The 26968-nt window shown below is 44.6% G+C and overlaps 2 long non-coding RNA genes across 9 annotated transcripts in view; one reads left to right on the forward strand and one right to left on the reverse strand.

The window, feature by feature from the left end:
• The window catches only part of LOC120095200 (uncharacterized), a 35621-nt gene extending 26501 nt beyond the window's left edge, over nt 1-9120 (reverse strand). For 3 of the 5 annotated variants that reach the window (XR_005490495.2, XR_005490496.2, XR_005490494.2), the window contains exons 1-2: nt 8657-9120; nt 1143-3343 (exon numbers count right to left, since the gene is read on the reverse strand). This is a non-coding gene — a long non-coding RNA (uncharacterized LOC120095200). Of the gene's footprint in view, nt 1-299; nt 990-1142; nt 3344-3811; nt 3964-8656 lie in introns of those variants that run through there. The other 2 variants (XR_005490498.2, XR_005490497.2) reach the window with 2 other exon arrangements.
• On the forward strand, nt 4463-25964 carry LOC102550112 (uncharacterized). 4 transcript variants are annotated; one of them, XR_005490500.2, is made up of 4 exons: nt 22297-22334; nt 22413-22458; nt 23989-24113; nt 25732-25964. It is a non-coding gene; the product is annotated as an uncharacterized LOC102550112 (long non-coding RNA). The 4 variants fall into 4 exon arrangements; XR_005490501.2 differs by lacking the exons at nt 22297-22334; nt 22413-22458 and adding an exon at nt 4479-4892; XR_010055463.1 differs by having other exon boundaries at nt 22253-22458.
• Nucleotides 25965-26968: the final 1004 nt, after the last annotated feature.

Genomic DNA, 26968 nt, shown 5'->3' on the forward strand with positions numbered 1-26968 from the left:
CACAGCCATCCTTTATATAGTGAATCCTGTGCCACGCTCCATGAAGGTGCTTCTGACTAGCTAAGTCAAGATCTTCTGATTTTTGCCTGCCCTGCAGAGCAATCTGGGAAAGCATTTATGAGAGGCCCAGATATCATGCATGTTGTCAAAGGTTGTGTGTGGCTTAAAAGGAGCGATTGTCCCCTGAGGAAGTTGCTGGTCTGTTAGGAGACTGGGTAGGGTTTTGGATGATATTAAGGGGACAAGAAGGGACTAAATAGAGATTCCTGGAGCTGACGCCAAGTGTGTTAAAAGAGAAGTACAATTTGTTATTCTTTTTAGAGTTTGACGAAAACCATAGGATTATGAAACTCAAGATGATAAAAACACATTTTTTTTTCTTTTGGCCAGACTCTAAACTAAATATAAATTCTTCCTTCATATTGTTTTTTTGTTTTGTTTTGTTTTGTTTTGCTTTGTTTTTGACAAGTTTGCTTTGTTTTCCCCTTGAACTTATTTAAAAAAAAAAATCAGACAGCAATAGGAACTCGGCACAGCAGATGGTGGGGTGAGGAGTTTCGGATAAGCTCTGGCCACCTCCTGCCTCCCAGGCATGGAGCCCAGCTGCTTCTGCCAGAACTGGGGGCCTCTGTTTCTACTGGGCAAGGCAATGGTCTGAATGAAGCCCCTTGGTTGTTGTTGGTGGGGTGCTGTGGGAAACCAGCAGCATGAAGTTTTCTCTTCTTTCTGCCTGGCAGGATATACGTTCAGGAATGCCTCAAACGCAGTCAGCCCGGGGCATCTTCCAAGGATGCTCAGTTAGGCAGGGAGGGGGCCGGGTAATACGGTGTGCACCATACTGACAAAGCACTGGCCTCTTTACCGGCCTGCAGGAGCCAGAGGATGCTGCCTTTCGTGTGCTGTTAGCATTCCGGCTGGGGGTAATATCGGGGTGGAGGTCCTAAGAACAGCAGACTTGAATCTGGCTACAGGAGGCTGTCTCCAGATGTCTGCGGAGAGAGAATGGGTTCAGCCGAAGAACACGGAAGGCAAAGTTGGGGAAGGGTGTGGAGAAGGACAAGGGATTAAAGGTCCAAGTCAGCAGAGTTTTGTCATAAGGTCACGAGGCTTCAGGAGACAAGGGAATGGAGCAAAGTACTTACGTCATTCTCCCAACCGCTCTTCCTTTGGTCTTTCATGATGCTCCTTGGAGAGGCCTGAATGTTCCGTCTGTCTCTCCTCCCGTGTCATTTAGGAGAGACTAGTGATACTGGGGTAATAAACGCTTCCTCAAGTCATAACGTCCTGACATAACAACACCCATGCTTTCCAATTTATTTCACTTTAAGGCCCTCAAAGGCACGGCAGGTGCTGTGGAATCACTTTCCACCAAATCAAAACATTCTTCGAGGGAGGAAGGTAGCTTAGAAGACTAAGGACACTCATAAAACTTACAGACCCCCAGTGGGCTAGAAGGTCACAAGATCCACTGGGATCCTCCCTGCAGTTCCATAAGAGTAGACATTTCCGGGGTTGGGGATTTGGCTCAGTGGTAGAGCGCTTGCCTAGGAAGCGCAAGGTCCTGGGTTCGGTCCCCAGCCCCGGAAAAAAAAAGAAAAAAGAAAAAAAAAAAAGAAGAGTAGACACTTCCTTTGGTGGAGCTGCCTGCAAGCCAGGAAGGGAGCTCCGGGGTGACAGCTTTCATGGGTTGTTGCCCATGCTGGGCTGGCGCTTTTGACGATGCAGTTACCTTTGAGTCACCTCTGCTTCTGTAAGGCATCTCAATAGCTCGTCCGTTCACTGAGCTAGCCTCAAGTAGAATTACGTTCTAGCATCGTCTTTGGTGCCCTATCTGCGGTGAAGACAAATAGATTCACACCTCTGGTCAAAACAGCATGTTCTGCTAGAGTAAAAAGAGCCAATGTTGTCATCAAGGCCACCACACCAAGGGAAAGAGGGACCCGAAGGCTCTCCCATTGAAGTCTAATGCTCCAGCAAATACATATACAGGCAGAAATCTAGAAATGTTGAAACTGTAACCCAGAGTTTTCCATTGTCTCCAGCACTTCATGAGGTCTCGTTTTATGAGAGAATTTAAGAGAGGGGTCCTTTGGGATGTAGGATGATCTCTTATCTTTACCCATAAGCACTAATAGAAGAGGACATCCTTAAGTTTTCAGAGCTAAGCATCTCCGGACGAGATATGGTTAAGTACAGAGCTCCTGGTGCAGACCAGTGTGTCATTTGGTGGTCTTTCCATTCTCTTTCTTCTCTATGGAAAATTGTCTTTCAGAAGTGACCCAACAAAAGCTTCCATCTCATATGCTCTTCTTTATGGAACTGCGGGGGCCCATGTCCCTTCTCTTATGTCTGGGAAGACCTGTATTCACTCCCTCGACCAGTAGCCTAAGGCAGCATGGTGCTATGTGACTTCTGAGGTCAGAGCATGAAATGACCACATGTGTCCACTCTGCTGTCTGGAGATGCTTGTTCTCAGGACCCATGAAACCCAGCTGCCAGGCTCTGAGGAAGTCCACACTAGCCCATGTAGAAAGACCACATAGAGAGCCACGTGTTGATCAACAACCCAGTCAAAGTCCCAACTGACAGTTGTTGTCTCCCTCTTGGTGTGTGGGATACCTTTAGATGATCTCTGGCCCAGGTGGCAAGCATCTTTTGCTCTCCAGACTTCCCACTCAAGGCAGCAGACAGTTTGGAGCTGAGACCACTGACTTCTCGTGCTCAAATTGCTGTTCATAAATGTCAGGATGTAAGGGCCGCAACTGTATGCCATTATTTTGGGATGGTTTGCTCCACAACAATAAAATAAATGGATATGCCCCTCACACGTTGACCCGAGAATGTCACCATCCTGGCCTTTGCATACAACAGCCAAAGGGCAGAAAGTTGTGGCAGTTTGGATGGAGCTGAGAAAGAGAGGCAGAGCCCATGCTGCAGGAGGCCGGGGACCACAGAACCCTAAGAAGTAAATAATGAGAGACCACAATGAACAGGGATAGTCTTTGGCCGGTCACCAAGAGAAGGCATCTCCTGAGGCAATCGGCTGGCTCGCTGTGGTAGTTTTATACTCAGGACAGGAGTACAAAGAGAGGCCAGCAAACCGTGAGCCTCGATAATTAAAAGCAATAAATCAAATCCACACGCTCTTAAACACATTCCGTTCACCTATCATGACACGGCTAAACTCCAAACAACCAAGAAGGTCTGACCCTTGGACTCTTTGCAGTTCTTTGCTGGAAGATGCTGACCTACAACTCCACGGACCGTCGCTTCCCGGACCGTCGCTTCCCATCCCAGTCCTGCCTTGGTATCCTCGCTTGTAAGACGAGGGTCCGACTGCTGGCTGTGATGAAGAGGAGGAGGAGTGAGAATTATGTGCTGGCACGGAGCGGTTACTCAATAAACAGAGATGGTAATAATAGGACTTCGGCTTTAAATATTTCAAGTGCTATCATGTGAGCGAAGACTTTGATCTCCTTCACGTAGCTCTAGGGTGTATAATTAAGAGCCGTGGTTAGAACTTACAGGAAAAGCAGATTTTGGTTCAACCTGAGAAGGTTGTTTTGTAACGGACAGGCGCGTGCTCGGGGAGTTGGGGTGGGGGTGGATGGAAGAACTTTGGAGCAACGGTGGAGTGTGGCTCTCAACTTGTGGGCCGCAACCCCCTTAGGGTCACTTATCAGATATTCACCCGACTGTTCATAACTAGCAAAGTTACAGTTATGGATAACAACGAAAACGTTGTCTGGTGAGAGTCATCACAGCATGAGGGACTGCATTAAAGGGTCTCAGCGTTAAGGTTGAGACTCACTGGTGGAGAGGAAGTTCATTCCTTGGGTGAGAACTGGATTAGGAAGCTGAAGTTAACTTCTAGGACTGGAGAGATGGCTCAGTGGTTAGGAGCTCTTCCCGAGGACCTTCAGTTCCAGAAGATCCAATGCCCTCTTCTGGCCTCCCTGGGTGCTGTGTGTATGGTGGTATACAGACATATGTGCAGGGAAAATACCCATGCACATTAAATACAAATAATATGCTTAAGGCTTATTTTTTACTGGATCCACATGAAAACTACCTTTTATGTTGGGTTCGAATTTGTGTTTTATCCAATGGTGTGTCTTCGAGATGCAAGTACCACACTATTCTACACTTTCAAAGATTAACCTGCAGTGTTCAGTGTGCCCACAACTAACCCTATATCATGAGTTTGATAGAAGCCTGGAAAAACCTTAAAAGATCAAAAATCTTAAAGAAAAATCTTAAAATAATCAATCTGTCATCCTAAGCTGTCAGAATATGTGGGACATTTCTAACTAAAGATACTAAGACCTAGGGAGGGAGGGGAAAGGGAAAGAACAGAGTTGAGGAGGGGGAGGGGCATGGGAAGGGGGAGGGGCATAGGAAGGGGGAGGGGAAGGGAAGGGGAGGGGGAGGGGAGGTAAGACAAAGGTAAGAATGTATTGGAAGGATGCTGAGGAATATCATGGAATCTGAAGAGAATCTAAATAGCCCACTGGGTCCAGGAAGCAGACAGGACTCTGGCCACCTGAAATTGGGAACTATGACGTTACTTACTCCATTTTCTCTGAGTTTTCCTGCCCTGGCTCCACCCTTCCCTCTCTTTCCCAATCTACTCTATTCGTGTGAGACCATGTGGACCCAGGCTATCCTGTCTCCACAGATTGATGTTCTCAGCCAGCCTACCCTGTCTCCATAGAGTGACATCATCCTGCTTCCGCTACAGACAGCCTGGCACTCTTTCAAGCTTTAGAATCAGGCAGTTCTGAGCAAGGTGCCATGATTAGCCCCTACTGGACAAGCCTGTTCTCAGCCAATCAGAATGAAACTGTATAAAGTGCTTGCTCCCAAGATGCTCTGGAGTGGAGAAGCAGGAGGTAGGGTGGACGGTGCTTGGACCTCTGACTGAGGGACTGGTAGGATGTGTTCCCTCCATTGAAGCGGGTTCTCGATCCCTCCCTGAGGAACCCTTTGTTTGGAATGGGGGATACTCTTCTAAATGGGCTTTATAGAGTTAGGGAGATAGTTCAGTCAGAAAAAATGTCTGCCTCACAAGGTGTAAATTTGTAAAGGGTCTAAATTCGAGCTCCAGAACCTATGTAAGATACCTGGTGAGGTGTTTGTCATCCTCAAGCTGGGGAGGCTTAGAGAAGGGGTTCCCCAAGGTTCACTGACTTTCCGGTCTAGCCTATTTGGTGAGCCCCAGGCCAAATGAGAGACCGTGATTTAAATCAGAGGGATGGCATTCCTGAGTTGACACCTGAGGTTGCTCTCTGGTTTTCATAAAATGTCACACACACACACACACACACACACACACACACACACACACAGAGGCACACATAGAAAGCCTCTCAAGTAGAAGCTGCTTCAGGAACCCTTGGGCGCTTTACTGACAGCTATTGTAGGCCCATCTTCTAAAAAGTGAGCAATCTCTGGGTTCAGTCCCCAGCTCCGGAAAAAAACAAAAAAAAAAACAACACAAAAACAAAAACAAAAACAAAAACAAAAAGTGAGCAATCTCTTCACAAGGCAGTCAGATTCAGGTGGACAAGATTGTCCCATCATGCCCACTTCAGAAAACTGGGCTATCACCTCGACATGTAGGTCAGATGGGTTATGACCAAGGCATCAGCAAGGATCCAGATGGCTGGAGTTCTATGGGAAACTGCTTGCTCTTGAATCTATGGTGCCTGGGGTCCTTCTGATACAGCAGGGCTGTAGTCCGATGTAATTTAAAAGCCCATTCTTCAACTCTAAGGTGAAAAAGCTCAGAAGATCTTTGGAAAGAAGTCTTGGACAAGGCCAGGCCTTAGCTGAGCTTGCTGGGGTATGAACAAAGATATACCCTGGAATCTGAGATATTTATGGCACACATATGCATGTATATGTATGTGCACTTTTGTGTGTATATGTAGACATATGTATATGTTCAAATATTCATCGATATATATGTACATATTGGGTATATGTGTAAATGGGCATGCTTGTGCCATAGTGTGTGTGTGGAAGTCAGAGAGGACAACTTGCTGGAGTTTGTTCCTACTCTCTACCATGTATGTTTTGGGGGTTGAATTCAGGTCATCATGCTTGGTGGCAAGCATCTTGGTGGTCCCTGTGAAATATATGTTTAAACTATGGTGATGTTTACACACACACACACACACATACACACACATACACAAATACATACACATATACACATACATATACACATACACACATATGCACACATACACACATACATGCACACATACACACATATACACACATACACACATACACACATACATACACACATACACACATACACACATGTATACACACATACAAACACACACATATACACAACATACATATATAACATACACACACACACACACACACACACACATACACACACACACCTATTGCCAACACCTAAAGGTTTGCCGCTCAAACCTTGTCAAAGAAGAAGACTGTTTTTACAATGAAGGAACACAGTAAACTTGGAGTCCAAACGGGCTTTGCAGAGAGGCAGGGCCATTCTGGCTACTTTCAGGCCAGGGGATGTTTTCACAACGGGTCATGTCCTGACATCAAAGAGACCTTTCCTACTCTCCAGCTGGCTCTCCTCCTGTCCTCAGCACCTTTAATTCCCACCCTTCAATGACATTTCTGTGTGGGCAGCATCATCCCTAGAGGCTTCCTCAAGGTTCAACCCCTTCTGGGTCTCCATAGGACACCCCTATGTTTATCCTCACAGGGACCCTCCCTCTGTGATCGGCTAACAGTCTAGAAATTGGGGAGGAGCTCTTTCTTAAGAAGAAGGACCCAAATGACAAATGCAGCATTAAAAAGCAAGACCAAATATTTTCAAAAAATGATTAAACAAGCCACAAAAATATAAAATTTTAAAAGTTGGCAAATAATACAGGTTCTTAATGAATTTTCCTAAACTTCTTGAATGCTTTTCTGATATTTTGACTGCATGCTTTGTCTATTCATCATTCAAAATGATTTTAATTTTAGTTTAATTAATTAACTAATTAATTAATTTTGAGACAGAGTCTCATGTAGCCTAGATACCTAGCCTCAAAGTTGCTATGTAGCCCAGGATGACCTTAAACATCTGATCTTCCTGCCTCTGCTTCACTCCTCTGTCCCAAGTACTGGGACTGCCTGTGTGTTTCACCACACTCAGCTGATGGTGACTTTTAAACGTTTATTATTTAAAAAAACACTTTGCCTATGTGCATACAATGTAAATACATTCTTGTACCAGGACCTGGGAATGCATGGAGACCAGAGGACAGGCTTGGGGGTTAGACCTTGTTTGAGACAGATCTCTTGGTTTTCTCCTAGACTAGCTGGCCCGTAAATTTCCAAGGCCCTGAAGGTACCAGCTTGTCTATCTTCTATCTCAGAGAAGGCCTTTGCTCACTGCATGCCCACAAACAGCCCACCAGTGCCTGCCACCAGTTGAGATGTATCACAAGAGAAAACCAACCAGACACAGACACCAATAAACCACACCTATAAAGACTGTATGATATGCGACCTACAAGTGAAGACCTACTTTTGCCAACAGGGTCTCATAGACTGTTTCCATCTGTCAAACGCTGGTGCTTGCAGCCTATGCCCGCTTGCGTTGGAGGGAAATGTAGTTTTGACACAAGTGCTGACCAATATTTTCATTCGTGAAATAAGAGAAGTGCTGTGCCCAGGGGTACTCCTTGTCGGCGACGTCATGAGTGAATTTTTGCTGAATTAGATAATAGCTTTTGAATGATGAATTCTCTCTCTGTCTTTCTGTTTCTCTCTCTCTCTCTCTCTCTCTCTCTCTCTCTCTCTCTCTCTCTCTCCCTCCTCCTTCCCTCTCTATGCAATTAAATAGTGACAGAAATGATATTTTCTCTATCACTTCCTTTAGTCTAGACGTCAGTTGAGCAGTCAATCAAGTCTTGACCTTTAGCGTCCGCCCATTCCCGTGGTATAAACACTCCCAGCATGGCTGATTCTAACAAGCCCTGGGATATCTCTGAGCAGAGAAACAAGAAGTGATAATCTTCTGTTCGTGCCATCTAACATCTCTACCACATGGTGGTAAAGAACCGGGGAGCGAGAGGGCAAACACCGGCAAATCCTCAACAGTGATACATTTTGAGTTTTTATTCCTTTGTTTTCAATACAATTCAGTTACCCATAGTAAACCTAATTTTGAACAGTGGCTTTGTTTCACAACTGGTTTACTAACTTCCTGAAAATTTAATAACCGGGGCTCGCCAGCTAGTCCTGGCTGGTCTCAGCACACCATAGGGATGTCCCAAGTACTTCACAAGAGACTTTTATGTAGCGGAGGCACCGAACACACATCATCTGTCTGATACAAGGAAGTCATTGTGTGTGTGTGTGTGTGTGTGTGTGTGTGTGTGTGTGTGTGTGTGTGTGTGTGTGTGTGATTCTCTGAGGGCCTGGGCAAGTCTCCTACCCTTCTTTCCAATGCAAGAGGCTATTAATGCTGACTTCATAGAGGTGCTGGGAGGGTTAATTAAGGTTCGCTAAGTGCTTTGAAATCCGTGGATGAAAGGCCCAGTGGGGAGAACTTTATTATTATTATTCTCATGCATCAGTTTAAGAAGTATATGATGATGATACCCACCTGGTACTTTTCATCTTCAAAGCGTTCTCCAGACATTAGCCAATTAAACGTCACACACAGTTCCCAGCCCGGTCAGTGGGTGTCCTCCATCAAGGAGAGTGCTCAGAGGAGCGGGTGACTCCTTCTGCCCTTGGTCTCCAGAGAGTTGGGGACCAAGCGAGGGTCTCAGTCCCTCCCGCTGTGTTCTTCCACTTAGGGGTCTTCACTGGTCTTTACGGCCTTGGTTCATCCTGGCTTGCAGATGTCAGTAAAGCCCACAAGGCTCTAAGGCTTTGGGTACATTTTATCGCTTCGTAGCTTTGCGTGACGCTGCCTACCGAATAGTCTTAGATGCACTTTTTCACATTTCAAAAAACGACACAAATCCCCTAGATCTATAGTGTGTACCTTGCAACCACTTGGGGAACTGTAGTTCAGTTGAAACCGAGTCCCTCCTTACTGACCAATGGGATGAAAGAACGCTGACCACGTGCCATCTGCCAACGGTTGTGGAAACACCCCGTGGCTGCTCCTTCCGTGCCTGGCGGCGGCCATTTTAGAAAGAGAAAACGCTGCTCCTCCCGCTCTCATTACGAAGAGTAACGCGTGGTCGGTGTGTTACGTAGAAGAGGCAGATAATTAGAAGGAAGACCAAGCTACAGCGATCCAAAGTCGCAGGACTCAGAGATCAATGATAACAGCATGTGGCCATGCTTGATTCCGAGATGTTTTTTGTTTTTTGTTTTTTTTTCCTTAGAGACATTTCCCTCTGTGGTTGTAAAAAGATCCCATGCCTACCGTGAGAGACTCTGCAAGCCTGGGAACTTCTATAGCAGTCAACAGCGACCACCGATGACCCCATAGCCCATAGGGGATGTGGTTAAAATGGATATTAACTCGTTAATGGATTAACTAAGTCAGAGCAGAGCTGGGGATTGAACCCCGATTCTAGGTGTTAGGCAACGCTCGGCCCCTCAAGCTTCATCCTCCGCCCCTGACTATTATACTTTTCTATGCAACATGTCAATTATAAATAATAGATTAAAAAAAATCTACAGATGACTTCTAGACTACAGATGGCTTTCAATTATGTGCCCACTAGAAGTATTAAAACTTACTTTATGCGTATGGTGTCTTGTCTGCCTGTTGGTCTGTGTACCACATGTGTGCATGAGGCCAAAAAGGATGTTGGACCCCTTAGGGACTAGAGTAACAGATGGTTATTAGCTACCATGTGAGTACTGGGAATTGAACCTGGGTCCTTTGGGAAAGTAGCCCACAGTGCACTTACACACATCATTTCTCCATCCCCCACGTGCCTACAATTGTCTTTACTTATATATGGAAATATATGCATTTATATTTGTGACTATATGCACCCATGAAATCAGAAACATTAAACATGATTGGTTTTCCCAGATTTTGAATTTTAATTTATATACCTTTTTCCATTAATTTATTCCCATTTACATCCAAACTGCAGCCCCTCCTTCCTCTTCTCCTCCCAATCTCACCTTCACAAATCCCTCCCCCACCTTTTTCTCAGAGAAAGGGAGGGCCCCTTGGGTACCAACTCATTCAGGGACATCAAACTGCATCAAGACAAGGTACATCCCCCACTGAGGCCCCACCAAGTAGTCCAGCTAGGGGAAGGGGATCCGACGGCAGGCAACAGAGACTGAGACAACCCCTCTCCAATCGTCAGGGGACCCACATGAAGACCAAGCTGTACATCTGCTACATATGTGTAGGGGACCTAATGCAGTCCCTGTATGCTCTTTGGTTGGTGGTTCAGTCTCTGTGAGCGCCCATGGGCCTGTTGCTCTGTAGGTCTTCTTGTGGTGTTCTTGACGCCCTCCGGCTCCCTCAATTCTATCCCCAACTCTTCCACAAGACTCCCCGAGCTCCACCTGATGTTTGGCTGTGGTCTCTGAATCTATTTCCATCCTCTGCTGGATGTAGCCTCTCAGAAGACACCAAGGCTAGACTCCTGTCCACAATCATGGCAGGATATCATTAATGGTGTCAGGGTTTGCTCTCTCCCATGAGATGGGTCTCAAGTTGGGGCAGTCATTGGTTGGCCACTCCCTCAGTCTCTGACCCATCTTTATCGCTGTGCATCTTGTAGGCAGGACAAATTTTGGGTTGAAAGTTTATGGGTAGGTTGATGCCCCCTTCCCTCCGCTGGAAGACCCACATGGCTACAGGAGATGGCCACTTCAGTCTTTATATCTCCAGCCACTAGGAGTTCAGGTAGGGTCACCTCTACAGAGTCCCAGGAGTCTCCCCCATCCCAGGTCTCCAGCTAGTCCCAGAGATGCCCCAACTGACTTCCATTCTTCCTCCCTGCCCCTTCCCCACACCCAATCCCCATCCTTTCTCACCCTATCACCTGCCCAGTTCCTTCCTTCCCTCCACTTCCGATGTTCATTTTATTTCTCTTTCTGAGTGAGATTCATGTACCCTCCCTTGGGCCCTCCTTATTGCTTAGTTTCTTTGGGTCTGTGGATGGTAGCATGGTTATCCTGTTCTATATGGCTAGTGTCCACTTATAATCGAGTATACACCATGCATGTCTTTCTAGGTCTGGGTTACCTCACTCAGAATGTTACTTCGTAGTTCCATCCATTTGCCTGCAGCTCTTCTAATGTCTTTGTTTTTAATAGCTGAACAGTATTCCATTGTGTAAATGTACTATGTTTTCTTTATCCATCCTTCCATTAAGGGACATCTTGGTTGCTTCCAGTTTCTGGCTATTATAAATAAGGCTGCTCTGAATATAGTAGAGCATCTTTTGGGTATATGCCCAGGATTGATATAGCTGGGTCTTCAGGTAGAGCTATTCCCGATTTTCTCAGACCCTGCTACATTGATTTCCAAAATGGTTGTACAAGTTTACACTCCAACCAGCAACGATGGAGTGTTTTCTCTTTGCTCCACATCTCTGCCAGCATATGCTGTCGCTTGAGTTTTTGATCTTAGTCATTCTAATGGAATCTCAGGTCATTTTGATTTGCATTTCCCTGGTGACTAAGAATGTTGAACATTTCTTTAATTTTTTCTTGGCTGTTTAAGAGTGCTCTGTTGAGAATTCTGTTTGGTTCTGTACCACATTTTTTTAATTGGCTTATTTGGTTTGTTGGTGCTTATTTTCTTGAGTTCTTTATGTATTTTGGATATTAGCCCTCTGTGGGAAGTAGGACTGGTGAAGATCTTTTCCCATTCTCTGGCTGCCATGTTGTCCTGTCGATGGTGTCCTTAGCCTTGCAGAAGCTTTTCGGTTTCCCAAGATCCCATGTATTGACTGGTGATTCTCCTGCCTGAGCAATTGGTGTTCTGTTCAAGAATTTGTCTCCTGTGCCAATGTGTTCAAGGCAGCCCCCCACTCTCTCTCCTATTAGATTTAGTATGTCCAGTTTTCCGTTGAGGTCTTTGACCCATTGGGCTTGAGTTTTGTGCAGGGTGATAAATAAGGATCCATTTCCATTTTCTACACACAGACATTCACTTAGACTAGTGCCAATTGTTGAAGATGTTTTCTTTTAATTCCATTGTATGGTTTTGGCTTCTTTGTCAAACATTAAGTGTCTGTAGATGTGTGGGTTTGTTTCTGGGTCTTTGATTCTATTCCATTGATGAATCTGTCTGTTTCTATATCAATATTGTGCATTTACTATTTATTATTATTATTATTATTATTATTATTATTATTATTATTATTATTATTATTATTCTGTTGCGCAGCTCAAAGTCAGGGGTGACGATATCTCCAGAAGTTCTTTTGTTGTTCAGGACTGTTTTAGCTATCCCAAGTTTTTGGTTTTTCCATATGGAGTAGACTATTGGTTTTTTTCACGGTCTGTAAAGAATTGTGTTAGACTTTTGATGGTAATTGAGTTGAATCTGCAGAGTGCTTTAGGTAAGATGGCCATTTTTACTGTGTTAATCCTACTGATCCATGAACATGGGAGCTATTTCTATCTTCTGATTTCCTTTTCAGTTTCTTTCTTCAGAAACTCAAAGTTCTTGTCATACAGGCCTTTCACTTGCTTGACTAGAGTTACACCGAGATAGTTTATATTATTTGAGGTTATTGTACAGGGTGTTGTACAGTTGTTTCCCTACTTCTATCTCAGCCCATTTATTGTTTGTATAAAAGAAGGCTACTGATTGTGTTAAAGTTAATTTTCTATCCAGTCACTTTGCCGAAGATGTTTATCAGCTGTAGAAATTCTCTGGCAGAATTTTTTGGGTTGCTTATGTATACTATCATATCATCTACAAATATCAATACTTTGACTTTTTCTTTTCCAATTTGTATCCCCTTGATCTCCTTTAGTTGTCTTCTTGCTCTAGCTAGAACTTCAAGCACTTATTGAATAGATAGGGAGAGAGTGACAGCCTCATCTTGTTCCTGATTTTAGTGGAATTGCTTTAAGTTTCTCTCCATTAAATTTGATGTTGGCTATTGGCTTGCTGTCTGCTGCCTTTATTATGTTTAGGTACGCACCTTGTTTCCCTGATCTCTCTGAGACTTTTAACAAGAAGGGGTTTCGGATTTTTGTCAAAGGCTTTTTCAGCATCGAATGAAATGATCATGTGGGTTTTCTTTCTTTTTCTTTCAGTTGGTTCATATGGTAGATTGGTGGTTGATATTTTTGATGTGTTCTTGGACTTGGTTTGTGAATATTTTCTTGGGTATTTTTGCATCAACATTCATAAGGGAAACTGGTCTAAAATTCTCTTTCCTTGTTGATTCTTTGTATGGTTTAGGTATCAGGGTGACTGTGACCTCCTAGAATGAGTTTGGCAATGTTCCTTCTGTTTCTATTTCATGGAGTAGTTTGAGAAGTATTGATATTAGATCCTTTTTTGAAAGTCTGGTAGAATTCTATGCTAAAACCATCTGTCCCTGGGCTTTTTTTTCCTGATTGGGAGACTTTTAATAACTACTTCTATTTTCTTACCAGTTATAGAATTATTTGAGTTGTTTACCTGAGCTTGATTTAACTTTGCTAAGAAAATCATCCATTTCATTTAGATTTTCCCAGTTTTGTGAACACAGCCTTTTGAAGTGAGCCTTGATGATTGTTTGAGCCTCCTCAGTGTCAGTTGTTATGTCTCCCTTTTCATTTCTGGTTTTGTTTATTTGGATACCGTCTCTCTGCCTCTTAGCTAGTTTGGCTAAGGATCCATCTATCTTATTGATTTCCTCAAAGAACCAGCTCTCGTTCTTGTTGATTCTTTGTATTGCTCTCTGTTTCAAATTAATTGATTTCAGCCCTAGTTTGATTCTTTCCTGCCATCTACTTCTCTTGGGTGTGTTTTCTTCTGTTTTTTTGTTTTTGTTTTTTTTTTCTTTCTAGAGCTTTCAAGTGTGCTTTTAAGTTGCTAGTATGAGAGCTCTCCAATTTCTTTCTGAAGGCACTCAGTGCTATGCACTTTTTTCTTAGCACTGCTTTCATTGTGTTCCAAAAGTTCGGGCTGTTGTGCCTTCGTTTTCGTTGAATTCTAAAAAGTCTTTAATTTATTTCTTCCCTGATTCGGTGGCCACTCAGTCTCCATGAGTTTGTAGGCTTTCTGTTGTTGGATTCCAGCTTTGATCTACGGTGGTTTGATAAGATGCAAGGGGTTACTTCAGTTTTGTTGTCTCCGTTGAGGCTTGCTTTGTGACTGACTACATGGTCAATTTTGGAGAATGTTCTTGGAGGTGCTGAGAAAAAGGTAGATTCTTTTGTGTTTGGGTGAAGTGTTTTATAGATACCTGTCATGTCCATTTGATTCACAACCTCTGTTTCATTATTTCTATGTTTAGTTCTTGTCTTGATGACATATCTGTTGGTGCGAGTGGGATGTTAAAGTCTTTCACTATTAATGTACGCGGTTGGATATACGATTTAAGCTTTAGTTATGTTTCATTTACAAATGTGGGAGCCCTTGTATTTGGGGTATGGGTGTTTAAGACTGAGATATCATCTTGGTCAGTTTTTCCTTTGATGAATGTGAAGTGTCCTGTCCCATCTCTTTTGATTAATTTTGATTAAAAGTTTATTTTATTAGCTATTAGAATACTCCAGCCTGCTTCTTGGGTCAACTTCCATGGAAAACTTTTTTTCAGCCCTCTGCTCTGAGGTGGTTGTGGAGGTTTGGTTCTCGTATGCAGCAGAAACGAAGGATCCTGTTTTTGCATCTATTCTGTTAGCCTGCGTTCTTTTGTTGGGGAGTTGAGTTCATTGACGTTGAGGGATATTAATGACTAGTCATTGATATTTTGATGGTGGTGGTGGTTGTGTGTGTGTGTGTGTGTGTGTGTGTGTGTGTGTGTGTGTGTGTGTATTTGTGTGTGTTTGTGCTCCTGCCTCCCTTCCTTTGGTTTGCTGGTGTGAGGTTATTCATTTCCTGTGTTTTCTTTGATGTAATTAGCCTCCTTGGGTTGGAATTTTCCTTCTAGTATCTTCTGTAGGGCTGGATTTGTGGATAGATATTGTTTAACTCTTATTTTGTCGTGGAATATTTTGTTTTCTCCAGCTATGGCGATTGCTGGGTGTACTAGTCTGGGCTGGCATCTATGGTCTCTTAGAGTCCGCAAGACATGTGCCCAGGATCTTCTGGCTTTTAGAGTCTCTGTTGAGAAGTTGGATGTAATTCTGATAGGTCTGCCTTTATGTGTTACTTGGTCCTTTCCCCTTACAGCTTTTAATATTCTTTCTTTGTTTTGGATATTTAATGTTTTGATTATTATGTGGCAGGAGGATTTTCTTTTCTGGTCCAATTTATTTGGTTTTCTGTACACTTCACACACACACACACACACACACACACACACACACACACACACACATGCATTTTTCTCTAGGTTAGGGAAATTTTCTTCTACAGTTGTATTGGAAATATTTTCTGGGCCTTGTAGCTAGAAATCTTTTCCTTCTCCTATTCCTCTTATTCTTAGTTTTGGTCTCGCCATAGTGTCCCAGATTACTTGGGTGGTTTGAGTTATGAACTTTTTAGATTTAGCATTTTCCTTGTCTAATTTATCGATTTGTTTAATTGTGTCTTCTCTGCCTGAGATTCTCTTTTCCATCTCGAGTATTCTCTTCCCTAGGTTTTCCATTTCCAGGGTTGCCTCAGTGTGTGTGTGTGTGTGTGTGTGTGTGTGTGTGTGTGTGTGTGTGTGTGTGTGTTTGTGTGTTTATTGCTTCTATTTCCATATTCAGTTCCTTGGCAGTTTTATTCATTTCCTTCACCTGTTTAATTGAATTTTCCTGTATTTCTTTAAGGAATTTATTCATTTCCTCTTTAAAGGCCTCTATCATTTTTATAAAATCATATTTAAGGTTGTCTTCTTGTGCCTCAGCTGTGTTAGGGTATACAAGGCTTTCCGCAGCAGGATAGCTGGGTTCTGGTGGAGCCATATTGCCCTGGCTCTCACCGATTGTGTTCTTATGCTATCCTTTGGCCATCTGGTTGTCCCTGGTGTTGGCTGAATGTTCCTGATGCCAGCAAGGCTTCTCAGGGAGGCAGGCAGAGCCTACCAAAGGGTCTCAGGGAAGAGGATGCTGCTCACCTCTGCTGGCTATGGCCCAGGTGGACCTAACTGGCAGGGGATTGGTAATGGATTGGTGTGGGAGAGATCTAAACTGGATGTTTCTGGGCTTCCTACCCCCACAGGTCTTCTTGGGAGATCAGGAAGATCCTTGGGTCAGAAAATGAAGGTCAGGGGGACAGCACACTTCCAGTTTGTATGCCTGTTAGCAATATCTACCGAAGACAATTTATGTATCATATATATTTATGTAGACATCACCAGACACTGGGGAGACGGTTTAGCAGTTAAGAACTCTTGCTGATCTCACAGAGGACCTGAGTTTAGTTACCAGCACCCACCCATATTAGGCAACTTATAACCACCTGTAATTTCAGCTCCAGGGGATTTAAAGCCCTCTTCTGGCATGTATTCACACACTTATGTACATACACACACACACACACACACACACACACATACACACACACGTGTACACATGCAGGCACATGAATACATATACACACACGTTAAAAAATAAAAGTATCCATCACCAAAGCTGATCTCAGATGTATGACCTGTACATACATCCATATGTAGATGACTGGCTTATATGTGATTGGCTCTAGTAGACACTTCTGAACAGCTTACAAATTGAATATACACTATCAACCAGAGCCACCCCTACATATATCATATATACACACTGTACATTACACATATGCATAGTACACAAATATGCATATGTCTATATATTTTGCACTTAATCAAGGAGATATGCTGGGCAGCTTATAGATTTTATTTCAATCAGTAAAAATTATGTGGATAAACACCTTGTGTTTATAGATAAGTGGGTGGTTTTAGAACACAATAAATATAAGACCACATTACTTCTAGTCTTAGCATATAATATGGTAATTTGTCTGCTATGACAGAGTACCACAGACTAGGAAACTTAAATGGCAGAAATGAATGGGGTATGAGGGAAGAATTCATTCCCAGGCCTTCTCTTTTGCTTATCAATACCTGTCTCCCTTGTGTATTTGTCTATAACCAAATTTCTGCTTCAGATAAAAATCCCTAGTCATGGTGGATTTGGAACCAACTTTATAGCCTCACTTTAGTTTGGTCAATTCTTGGTAGATCCTATCCCCATATATAGTCACCTAGAAGATTAAGGCCACCAAACCTTCTATGTTGCTGGGTTTGTGCTTGGGAAAATGAAAACTGAAGTTCTACCTATGTGCTTGCATATGTATGCTGTATCATACAAATGTAGACACACACACACACACACACACACATTGGAACTAACTTTTTAATTCTGGTCCCTATGGATGTTAGAATGAATTATAAGAAGTAACTCTTTTTTCGAACATCACCACAGTTCCTATGCTGTCTGGTGGCTTTCCTAGAACTTCATTGTTTTGATGCCAAGAGAAGAATGGCCTTCTTGAACCACAGATCAGCAGAAAGTCATAGCAATAGAGTTTTCAAGGTTTCTTCTGTTTTCTAGTTGCTTCTGCTTCCACACACTCCTCTGAGAAACCTGACCTGAGTTCTTGACAAATTCTTTCTTTGTTCCCAAAGAACTTTTGCTTGTGTTAGATTTGACAAAAGGACAGGCATTGGTAGCTACATCAGCGTTCAAATGACATCCCATAATGGCTGACACAAAATCCAGAGGCCCTAGGTGTTACTGAGATCTCACTTCTGCACCAGGCAGGATGCCTGACTGGGCTGGGCTTGGTTCACCTATCTCGGTTCACGTCAAAGTCTCTCATACACTCACTGCACACAGAGCTCCTGCACAGTTTGGGGTGAACTCTGAAACCCCATCTCCCTCATGCCCTCATGTTTTCCAGCTCCTCAAAGTCTGTGTGTGGCAGGGCATGTGCCTCCGCCAAAGCCTTTTTACTTTTTGAAGATTTTATTTTTAATGAATATGAGTCTTCATAGGCAAGCATGCAGGTGTGGAAATGCAGGTACCCACAGAGGCTGGAAGGGAATCCAATCCCCGTGGAGCTGGAGGTACAGCCACCTGACATGGTGCTGAGAACTGAGTTCAGTTCCTCAGCAAGAGTAATAAGCGCTCTTAAACACTGAACCAACTATCCAGTGCCCAACTGTGTGTGTGTGTGTGTGTGTGTGTGTGTGTGTGTGTGTGTGTGAGAGAGAGAGAGAGAGAGAGAGAGAGAGAGAGAGGTGGGAGGAGGAGGAGGAGGGGAAAGGAGAGGGGAAGAGGGAGAGGGAGAGAAGGGGTGATGTGAGCCACTTGTAGTAGTTGACTTTCTCCTACCTCCACGTGTGTTCCTGAGAATCAAACTCAGGTCAGCAGGTTCAACAGCAGGCTGTTTTTTTCTTTTCTTTCTTTTTTTTATTAAAGATTTATTTATTTTATGTATGTGAGTACACTGTCACTGTCTTCAGACACACCAGAAGAGGGCATCGGATCCCATTACAGATGGTTGTGAGCCACCATGTGGTTGCTGGGAATTGAACTCAAGACCTCTCTGGAAGAGCAGTCAGTGCTCTTAACCCCTGAGCCATCTCTCCAGCCCCTTTTTTTCTTTTAAATCCATCTTGCTGGCCTGCCCTCCCCAACTTCTATTTCTGTAAAGTTTCTACTCACCAGAAATCACATTCTTCACCTCATCCTGCCCCTGAACTCACCGTTTTTGTCGAAGCTTGAGGCTAGTTGGAGAGCTGCCCTTGTTGCTGTTGCTGCTTCCCATACTCATCCTCTCAAGGGAATAACTTATGTGAGGGGAGAGAAACTTCAGCTGCTGGACTCAACCTCTAACCTGCCCTGGGCATGCTCCTGCCCAGCCTGCTGTACTCCATTGAAATGCATTGCTAAGTAACACTGCTTAGACCCCGGGGAGTCCTCCTGAATAGCTGAAGCAAGAAATGTGACATCTGTGGATGTCAAGTGCCCAGAGTAGCCACTGGTTAGCTTGTTTTTCCCTGTGGAGATCAGACAGTAAATATTTTTGAGCTTGTGAGGTATGTGGTCTCTGTCCCAACGACTCCATTCCGTCACCGTAACCCGGAAAGCAGTGTCAGACAATACATAAACAAATGCTCATGGCCCTGTTCCAATAAAACTTTATTTACAAAAACGGAGTGCTGGCCCAATTTGACCCGAGGGCTGTGTAGCTTGCCATTCTTGGTTTGTGCCCTTGGAATGGGTCTTCCTGGAGCCCAGTGGCTCAGAGCGTGACGACGGACCACAATGGAGACAGCCCAGTTCCATCAGGGATCTGCTGCGTGACTTTGGGCAAGTCACTGACGGTCTCTGGAACGCTTTGGTTTCCCCTTCAGTAAATTATGGGGTGGATCTGCATCAGAGGCTGCAAACTGGCAATCCGAGGTTGTGTCTGGCTTGCAGATGTGTGTCACTTGGCCTACGCAGGAGCCAAGACATTCTGAATCCATTTCCAACATTTCAGATGGGGAGTGTTCATATGAAAATCCAGATTTCTGGCTACTCTTGAAATAATCAGAGAATCTGGCACCCCCGGGCCCACAATCCCTTGGGGCAGTCCTTGGCCACGGCTGAGTGCGAGGTCTGGTGGCCCTGGTGGGTGTGCATCCTAAACACAGCAACCTCCCCTCTGACAGGTTTCAGCTGCTCATGCTATGACTTGACACCTAAGTATTTGGGTTTGTGACCCCTTAGGAGGCCTCTGAGCCTTTGAGTTTAGTAATCCAGTGTCCTTCACTTAGTCCAGACTGGCCTATCCTTGTGGTGCAGTGGGTGTTTGTGTCTCGCGTTGGCCCTCAGTCCACGGTCCTTGCTCAACAGCCAGGTTGCCATTGGAGGACCATCGTAGCCCACAGCATTGTGCTAGCCAGCACATAGCCCTTTCTGGTGCCATGTCTAGCTCAGGGTGCATGACAAATAATTCAGAATAAATCCTGGTTTTGTTTGGGATGCTGCCATCCGAGGGGCAGGAGAGCGAGTGGGAGGACTTGGTTTGACTCGGTTGGCATTTCTGTTCATGTGCGAGAGACCAACTTTTCAACCCATAACTACAGGCGGGAACCTGTAAATTGATCCCCTAGTCTCTTGCGTGTGTTTCACAGTCTTCCTGAGTTTCCTGGTATGATTAAACCTCGGTTGTCTTCGGTGGTCCCTTACCGGCTCCTTGTGTTAGCTGCCTGCCATTCCCTGACCCGTGTCACCCACCTGCCTCTAAGAGGTTTCGGAGCCATCTCTCAAATAAACCACTTATACTAGATGCCTAGTCTCAGGATCCCTGCCCCTCTGTAGGGCGCCCTCCAGTGGTGAACAATGGTACTGCGCATGCGCAGGTTTTGCACCTGGTGTCAGTTGGCCAGTAATATGCTAATGAGGGGCGGTACCATGCTAGTGAGGTGATTCATTCTCCGCCAATCCCTGGAGGACAAGTAGTGGGGTGATAGTGGGATGACAGTGGGGTGATAGTGGGGTGACCCGTGCCCCGCCAATCCCTGGAGGATTATTAGCATACTGTTGTGTATATAAGGCGAGCACTTTTGCTGCTCGAGGTCCCCGTATTAGCAAGGAAGGTGTCCTGCAATAAAGGCTGTTGACAAGGATCCGACGGTGTTGCGTCTTCCTTGCCGGACGAGGTGGGCGCAACACCCCTCCTCCTCCTGATTCATTCATTCATTCATTCATTCATTCAATATATGCAAGTGCTCTGTTGCTCTCTTCGTACACACCAGAAGAGGGCATCGAAACCCATTTACAGATGGTTGTAAGCCACCATGTGGTTGCTGGGAATTGAACTCAGAACCTCTGGAAGAGCAGTCAGTGCTCTTACCATCTCTCTAGCCCTCGGGGTCCTGCTTCTTAAGACACTCAATGTATTTTTTTTTCAAATTAATCATTTTATTTGTTTATATTTCAAATGTTATCCCTCTTCCCGGTCTCCCTTCCACAAAACCCCTACCCCCTCCCCTTTGGTTCTATAAGGTTGCTCCCCCACCCACCTACCTACTCCTGCCTCGCCCCCCTAGCATCCCCCTTCTCTGGGGCATCAAGCCTCCACAGGACCAAGTGCCTTCCTCTCACTGAAGCCAGGTATAGCACACATCTGCTACATATGTAGCAAGAGCCGTGGAGCCAGCCCATGTCTACTCTTTGGTTGGTGGTTTAGTCACTCAGTGTTTTAAGAATAATGGCAACACATTATAGAGGGTGGAGAAAATAGTCAAGAATCCTGAGTCATAGGCGATTTGAATAGCTGGATCACACCAACCCTGAAGCCCATGTCACAGTCCAATTTTTATTAGAAGATCCAAGAAGTTACCTTGGTGTTTAGGCTGACTTGATAGGGGTTTTCTACTATTTCCCCTACACAACCTATCTGCTAAAAGTGCCATAATGAACACCACAGGAAATTCTTAATCTAAATGGATTATATAGTCTGCATAAAATTCTGTCCTAATGAATTAGGCAAAATTTAGGACCAGAGACATATTTTTATGGACTTTTTCTAAGTTGTCTAATCACAGTGAACTTGGTTTGATTGCATTTGGGATATCGTGCACCTGGAAAGTTCCACACACCCGGTGGACTTTCAGCAACTGCCTTTTAGATACACCCTATTACAAAGAGCATGGCATGGTGAACCGTTATAAAAAAAAAAAGTGGTTGCCAACGTCAGGACCGCCACTGATGGTCAGTTCACACACGAAGGAGCTTGGCAGTGTGTCCTGGGAAGGCTGACCTATCCGGGGGAGTCTGAGTAAAAGCAGTTTCCCTCCTAAATGGAGACACTGGGCATTGGAGGCTCCTCTGCCTATGATCAGAGCATAGGAGTCACTCAGCTACTTGTGTATAGGGACCTTAGAGAGAGCAGCGTCTCCCCCATCCCCCCTTTAAACATGAGTGTCCAGAGAGACCTCTTTGCTCACCCAGCTTGTTGCTGGAGAAGAGCCGTGGCTTAAAGTTCTGTTACCTAATAGTATTGGCTTTCCTCAGGGCCAGCTTCCTCTGGGGCAACATATCTAGAAACTTCCAGTGAGGAGCAGACATGGGGCTTGAGGGTTTCTCTTTAAACGAAAGAATGTAAGATTCAGGGCGAAAAATTAAAATATTTACAGAAAGATTCCTCTTTTTTTTTTTTTTTTTTTGGTTCTTTTTTTCAGAGCTGGGGACCGAACCCAGGGCCTTGCGCTTCCTAGGTAAGCGCTCTACCACTGAGCTAAATCCCCAGCCCCAAGATTCCTCTTGATCACTATCTGGCTTCCCTCCTCCACTAGAACGTTCTAGAACTTCAAGCACCTGCCAGTACTTAAAGGAGCTCAGGTTAGTGGGTGGTCTTAAAACCTAAAACCCGTTCATTACTCTGCTTCTCAAGTGAGACAAATTGGGGTGGGGGTGGGGGGACTCTTTACATGCTCCCAGCTTCCAAATTCCCGCTTGGAAAATATTTACAACACAGTTCAGTTCCAGCCTAGATGGCTCAGAATGGAGGCTGGCATCCTAGAGTCTCCCTCAGAGGTTGCCTTGGTTACCTGGCATCTTTGATCTCGTGTGTGTGTGTGTGTGTGTGTGTGTGTGTGTGTGTGTGTGTGTGTGTGAGAGAGAGAGAGAGAGAGAGAGAGAGAGAGAGAGAGAGAGAGAGAGAGAGAGCTCTGTACCACAGAGCTTGCAGTGAACACACGAAGGACAGGCGTCTCTGTGACAAGGCACAGGGCAGGGAAAGAGAGGACATAGGGCCAATTGGAGGACAGACAGGGCTGTCACAACATCCTGGTAATCTTCTAAGTGTGTGTCTGTCTACAGTGATATGGCTGTAGAGAACATACATGAGGACTTTCCATGTTCATAGTCGTTAACACTGAGAGTGCACCTCCTGGTGAGCAAGCAGAGGGCACTCAGTACGTTTGAGGCTAGTTGCATAGTCCTCAAACAAATGAAGACAGTCGCTGCGTGCCTGTCGTGTGACGGGAGCCTCGTGAAATATGTCACATGTCCAATCTCTCACTTCATCTTTGTCCCAGACCTTGGAGGCTGGAGGTTAGTTACCTCATCAAAAAGGGACAACAGGCTTAGAACTTGCCAAGATCACCAAAATCTGAGTCTGGGCTCCTACGTATACTGTTTCCCAGTGTGTGGCTCCAGGAGGGAGAGATGTGTAAGTAGTGTGTAAGAAGTATAGCTGGGTGGTGTGGAATTGACTGGGTCATGGTTTCCTCTCCACCCAACTCTTTTGTCATGCCGTGGATCTCAGCAAAGGAGAGAGCGCCAACCGGAGGCTCAACATCTCTCTAATCTGCTTGTCCCCCCCCCCCCCCGACCCTCAGACAACAAAGATGGAGATCCAAGTTCAGAACTGTCCACTGAAACAGCACCCAGGGTCTGACTGAAAACAGTTAGCTCTTATTTTTGTCCTTATAAGTTATATGCACTTTGCAGTCTTGCACATACAACCACATAGAAACAAAGAGGATGTCACTTTAAAAGAAATATTTAAATAGGATTTAAAGTAGTGGTTCTTAGTTTTTCTGATGCTGCAACCCTGTGATACAGTTCCTCATGTTGGGGTGATTTTCCCCACCCCCACCCCAACCATAAAATCATTTTAGTTGCTACTTTGTAACTGCCCTTTTGCTACTGTTATGAGTTGTAATGAAGACATCTGTTTTCTGATGGGTTAGGTTTTGAAATTCCTACATTTTAAAACAAGCATTTGAAAAAATGGGAGAGTTTTTCCATTCAGTTTTGTGATAGTTCCAAAATAAAAATACATCTTTAAGTAAAATACTCCTGTTTCAGCTCCCCCACCCCCCAACAGTGAGGATACAAAGTAACTGTGGCCTCGTCCCTCCTCAGAGTCCAGGGATGGAGCGTTTTGGAGTGGGATAGACCAGAACCTCTTCTTTCAAGGGACCAGCTGGAAATGCTTGCTTGGTTCTGGGAAGGAGATTCAAGACTCAATGTACAGAAGAGATGGAAGGGTGAGCCAGACTCTGCGATTCATCTGGGGAGAGACTCACAAGGGGGCAGGGGAGGTGGGGTCTATCAGAGCTTGGGGCCGGACACTGAGGACAAAGACTAGGGAATGATAGCACCTGACTTTAGGGCTGAGGAGCCACTCAGGAAGGTTCTAGGAGCGTGATGAAGCCATTGGCACATGCAGATTGCTCTCTCTCCATGAAGTTTGGTAACAATGACTCAACTCAGACCAGGGCTGAGCTAGTCAACCTTTCCAACGCAGGCCCCATGGCAAAGGACAGCTTTGCTGGGCTTGACTGTGCAAGCCTCCTTCAACTTGGGCAAGCAGCACCACTTACACTCTTGTATCTTTTGCCAATCAACATAAAAACCATGTACTTATAATCCCGGCACTGGGGAGGTGTACACAAGTAGACCCCATCGGCCAGCTAGCCTAGCTGAATAGATAGGTTCCAAGCTCAGAGACAGACCCTCTCAAAACCTAAGACAGAGAGTAACCGAGGAAGACACCTGACATCAACCTCTGGCTTCTATCCATCCATGCAGAGGTGTGCAAGCATACATGTGCACACCTATGTGCAAGTCCCACACACAAACACACACGAATGCACGTGCCATTCCTAGAAACCAACCAGGTCTGCTCATAGGTGTTAGCCACCAAAGTGTAATACATCCAAAATAGTGATGTCAGCCTTACAGTCCCCATGATCTCCTGGAACTTCTACTCAATGTGTCATGGGTCAGAGAGCATGAAGTGGTCTTTTTCTAAATTCAGACTCTGGCCGTTTCCTCACACAAAACCACAGCTCGTGTGGGCCCAGTTCCATTCACAGACCAGTGGAACTCAGGCAACATCTGCTTGGTGCATGTTCTTGGCATGTCTTACTGTGGGTTGAGTAGCAGCGTAACTGGGAAATGTGTCACGTGCTATGACCTGAAACATTGTATTTAGGGTTTTTTTTTTTTAACCCTAATTAATAAAGCTGCATCATTCATTTCTCTAAACAGGAGCGGGGGTTGTAAGCTACAATTAAATATCATGTATGTTTGAACTTGGAAATGAAATCTCAAACTATTTCCATTTCAACTCTTCAGATGAGTTGAATTAAAGTGTGTCTTACAGTTTGTAAGGTGAGATGCGTGGAAAAGAAAAACCCAGTTTCAAAACATGGTGTGTGTGAATCAGTTGTTATTGCAATCAAGGTGGAAATGTAGAAATAATGTATACAGTAGATACAGAGGCTGGTGTGGGAATGAATTATCACCTAGACCAGAAGTAGGCAGACTTTTCTACAAGAAGCCAGACAATGGGTACTTTTGGCTTGGAGAAGGTAATGTGTCATCTTCATGGTGGATACATGGCTTTTCACATCAAATGAAAGCATAGCATCTATGGTCATGGCTTTGTGCTAACTATACACCATTTGCAGACCCTGAGATCTAAATTATATACAATTTCCCCCATGCTGTGCAATACTATTTCTCTTTTAAATATTGCCCAAAGTTTACAAATACAGAAACCGTTTATAAATCACGAGCCATCGTAATTTGCTGTTTGAATCGATAACCTTTTTTTTTTTTCTCTCTTTTCTTCCCTCACTCCGAATCGATAACCTTGAGCTGGATGTTGCTGTCATCAATCGAGTGGTGATCAACTCCAAAAGATGGATGTAGATGACAGTGGAAAGAGACAGGGCCGTGTGAGGAAGGAAGGAGCTTGCTTCAACTACTGGCAGTGTTTGGCTTCTTCTCTTGGCCGTGGTTACATACATGTCAACACCGTAATTACTCATGAAACTTCGTAGTACAGCCTAGGCTTTCTTTCACGCCTATAAAATGCTTCATAATGCAAACATTTGAAAACAGACAGCATGGAAATTAATATATTAATTCATTAATATATTAATTAATATGTTAATTAATATGAGGGTGGGGATGGCACTGCTGTGATGACTCAGTTGGTACAAGCCTAAGAACCTAAGTTCGGATCCCACATCAAAAGTTTTGGGAGGTGCTTGTAATCCCAACACCAGAGAGGCAGAGACAGGAGGATACCAGGGCTCTTACCAGGGCTCGTTGGCCAACCAGTCTAGCTAATCGCCGAGCTCCAGGGTCAGTAAAAGACCATGTCTCACAAATGAAGTGGGGTTGGTTGAGAAAGACAGTCATGCTAACTCCTGCATCCAGATACATGCACACGCATGTACACCACCCCCGCATGTGCATACACTCCAGTATATACAAGCACAGAAATGAGCTTTTCACCAATTGGGCAATTAGCAAACGTTATTCATTTGACTTCAGATAGAAACCCAGTTAAAAGCAACTCATTTGTTCATTTTCAACACGGTTAAGTTTCATGTATGATTTCTAAGGGGGCGTGGGGAGAAAGTAATTCCGCGGCTATGTTTTACAATGAGTGTCTTGTCAACCCTCTCCAGTAGAGCAGTCCATGATGGTAGGAATGCTCTACCTATCCACATGGAGGCTACTGTATCCAACAGGGCAAGGATCATTTGCCTGTTTCTATTCTAAATGTAGATTCAAGTTCGAATCTCAACTGCAACATTGGGTAGCGACATGACCTTAGGCAACGTGGGTGGTTTCCCGGATCGTCCTTTCTTGTTGCAAAAGGAATAAGTTTACTTCATCGCCAGCACCAGCACCAGCACCAGCACCACTACACCACCACCACCACCACCACCACCACCATCATCATCATCACCATCATCACCATCACCACCACCACCACCATCATCACCATCACCACCACCACCATCATCATCATCACCATCATCACCATCACCACCACCACCACCACCATCACCATCACCACCACCACCATCATCATCACCAC

This window comes from Rattus norvegicus, chromosome 10 (genome assembly GCF_036323735.1).
Source record: "Rattus norvegicus strain BN/NHsdMcwi chromosome 10, GRCr8, whole genome shotgun sequence".
NCBI classification, from domain to species: domain Eukaryota; kingdom Metazoa; phylum Chordata; class Mammalia; order Rodentia; family Muridae; genus Rattus; species Rattus norvegicus.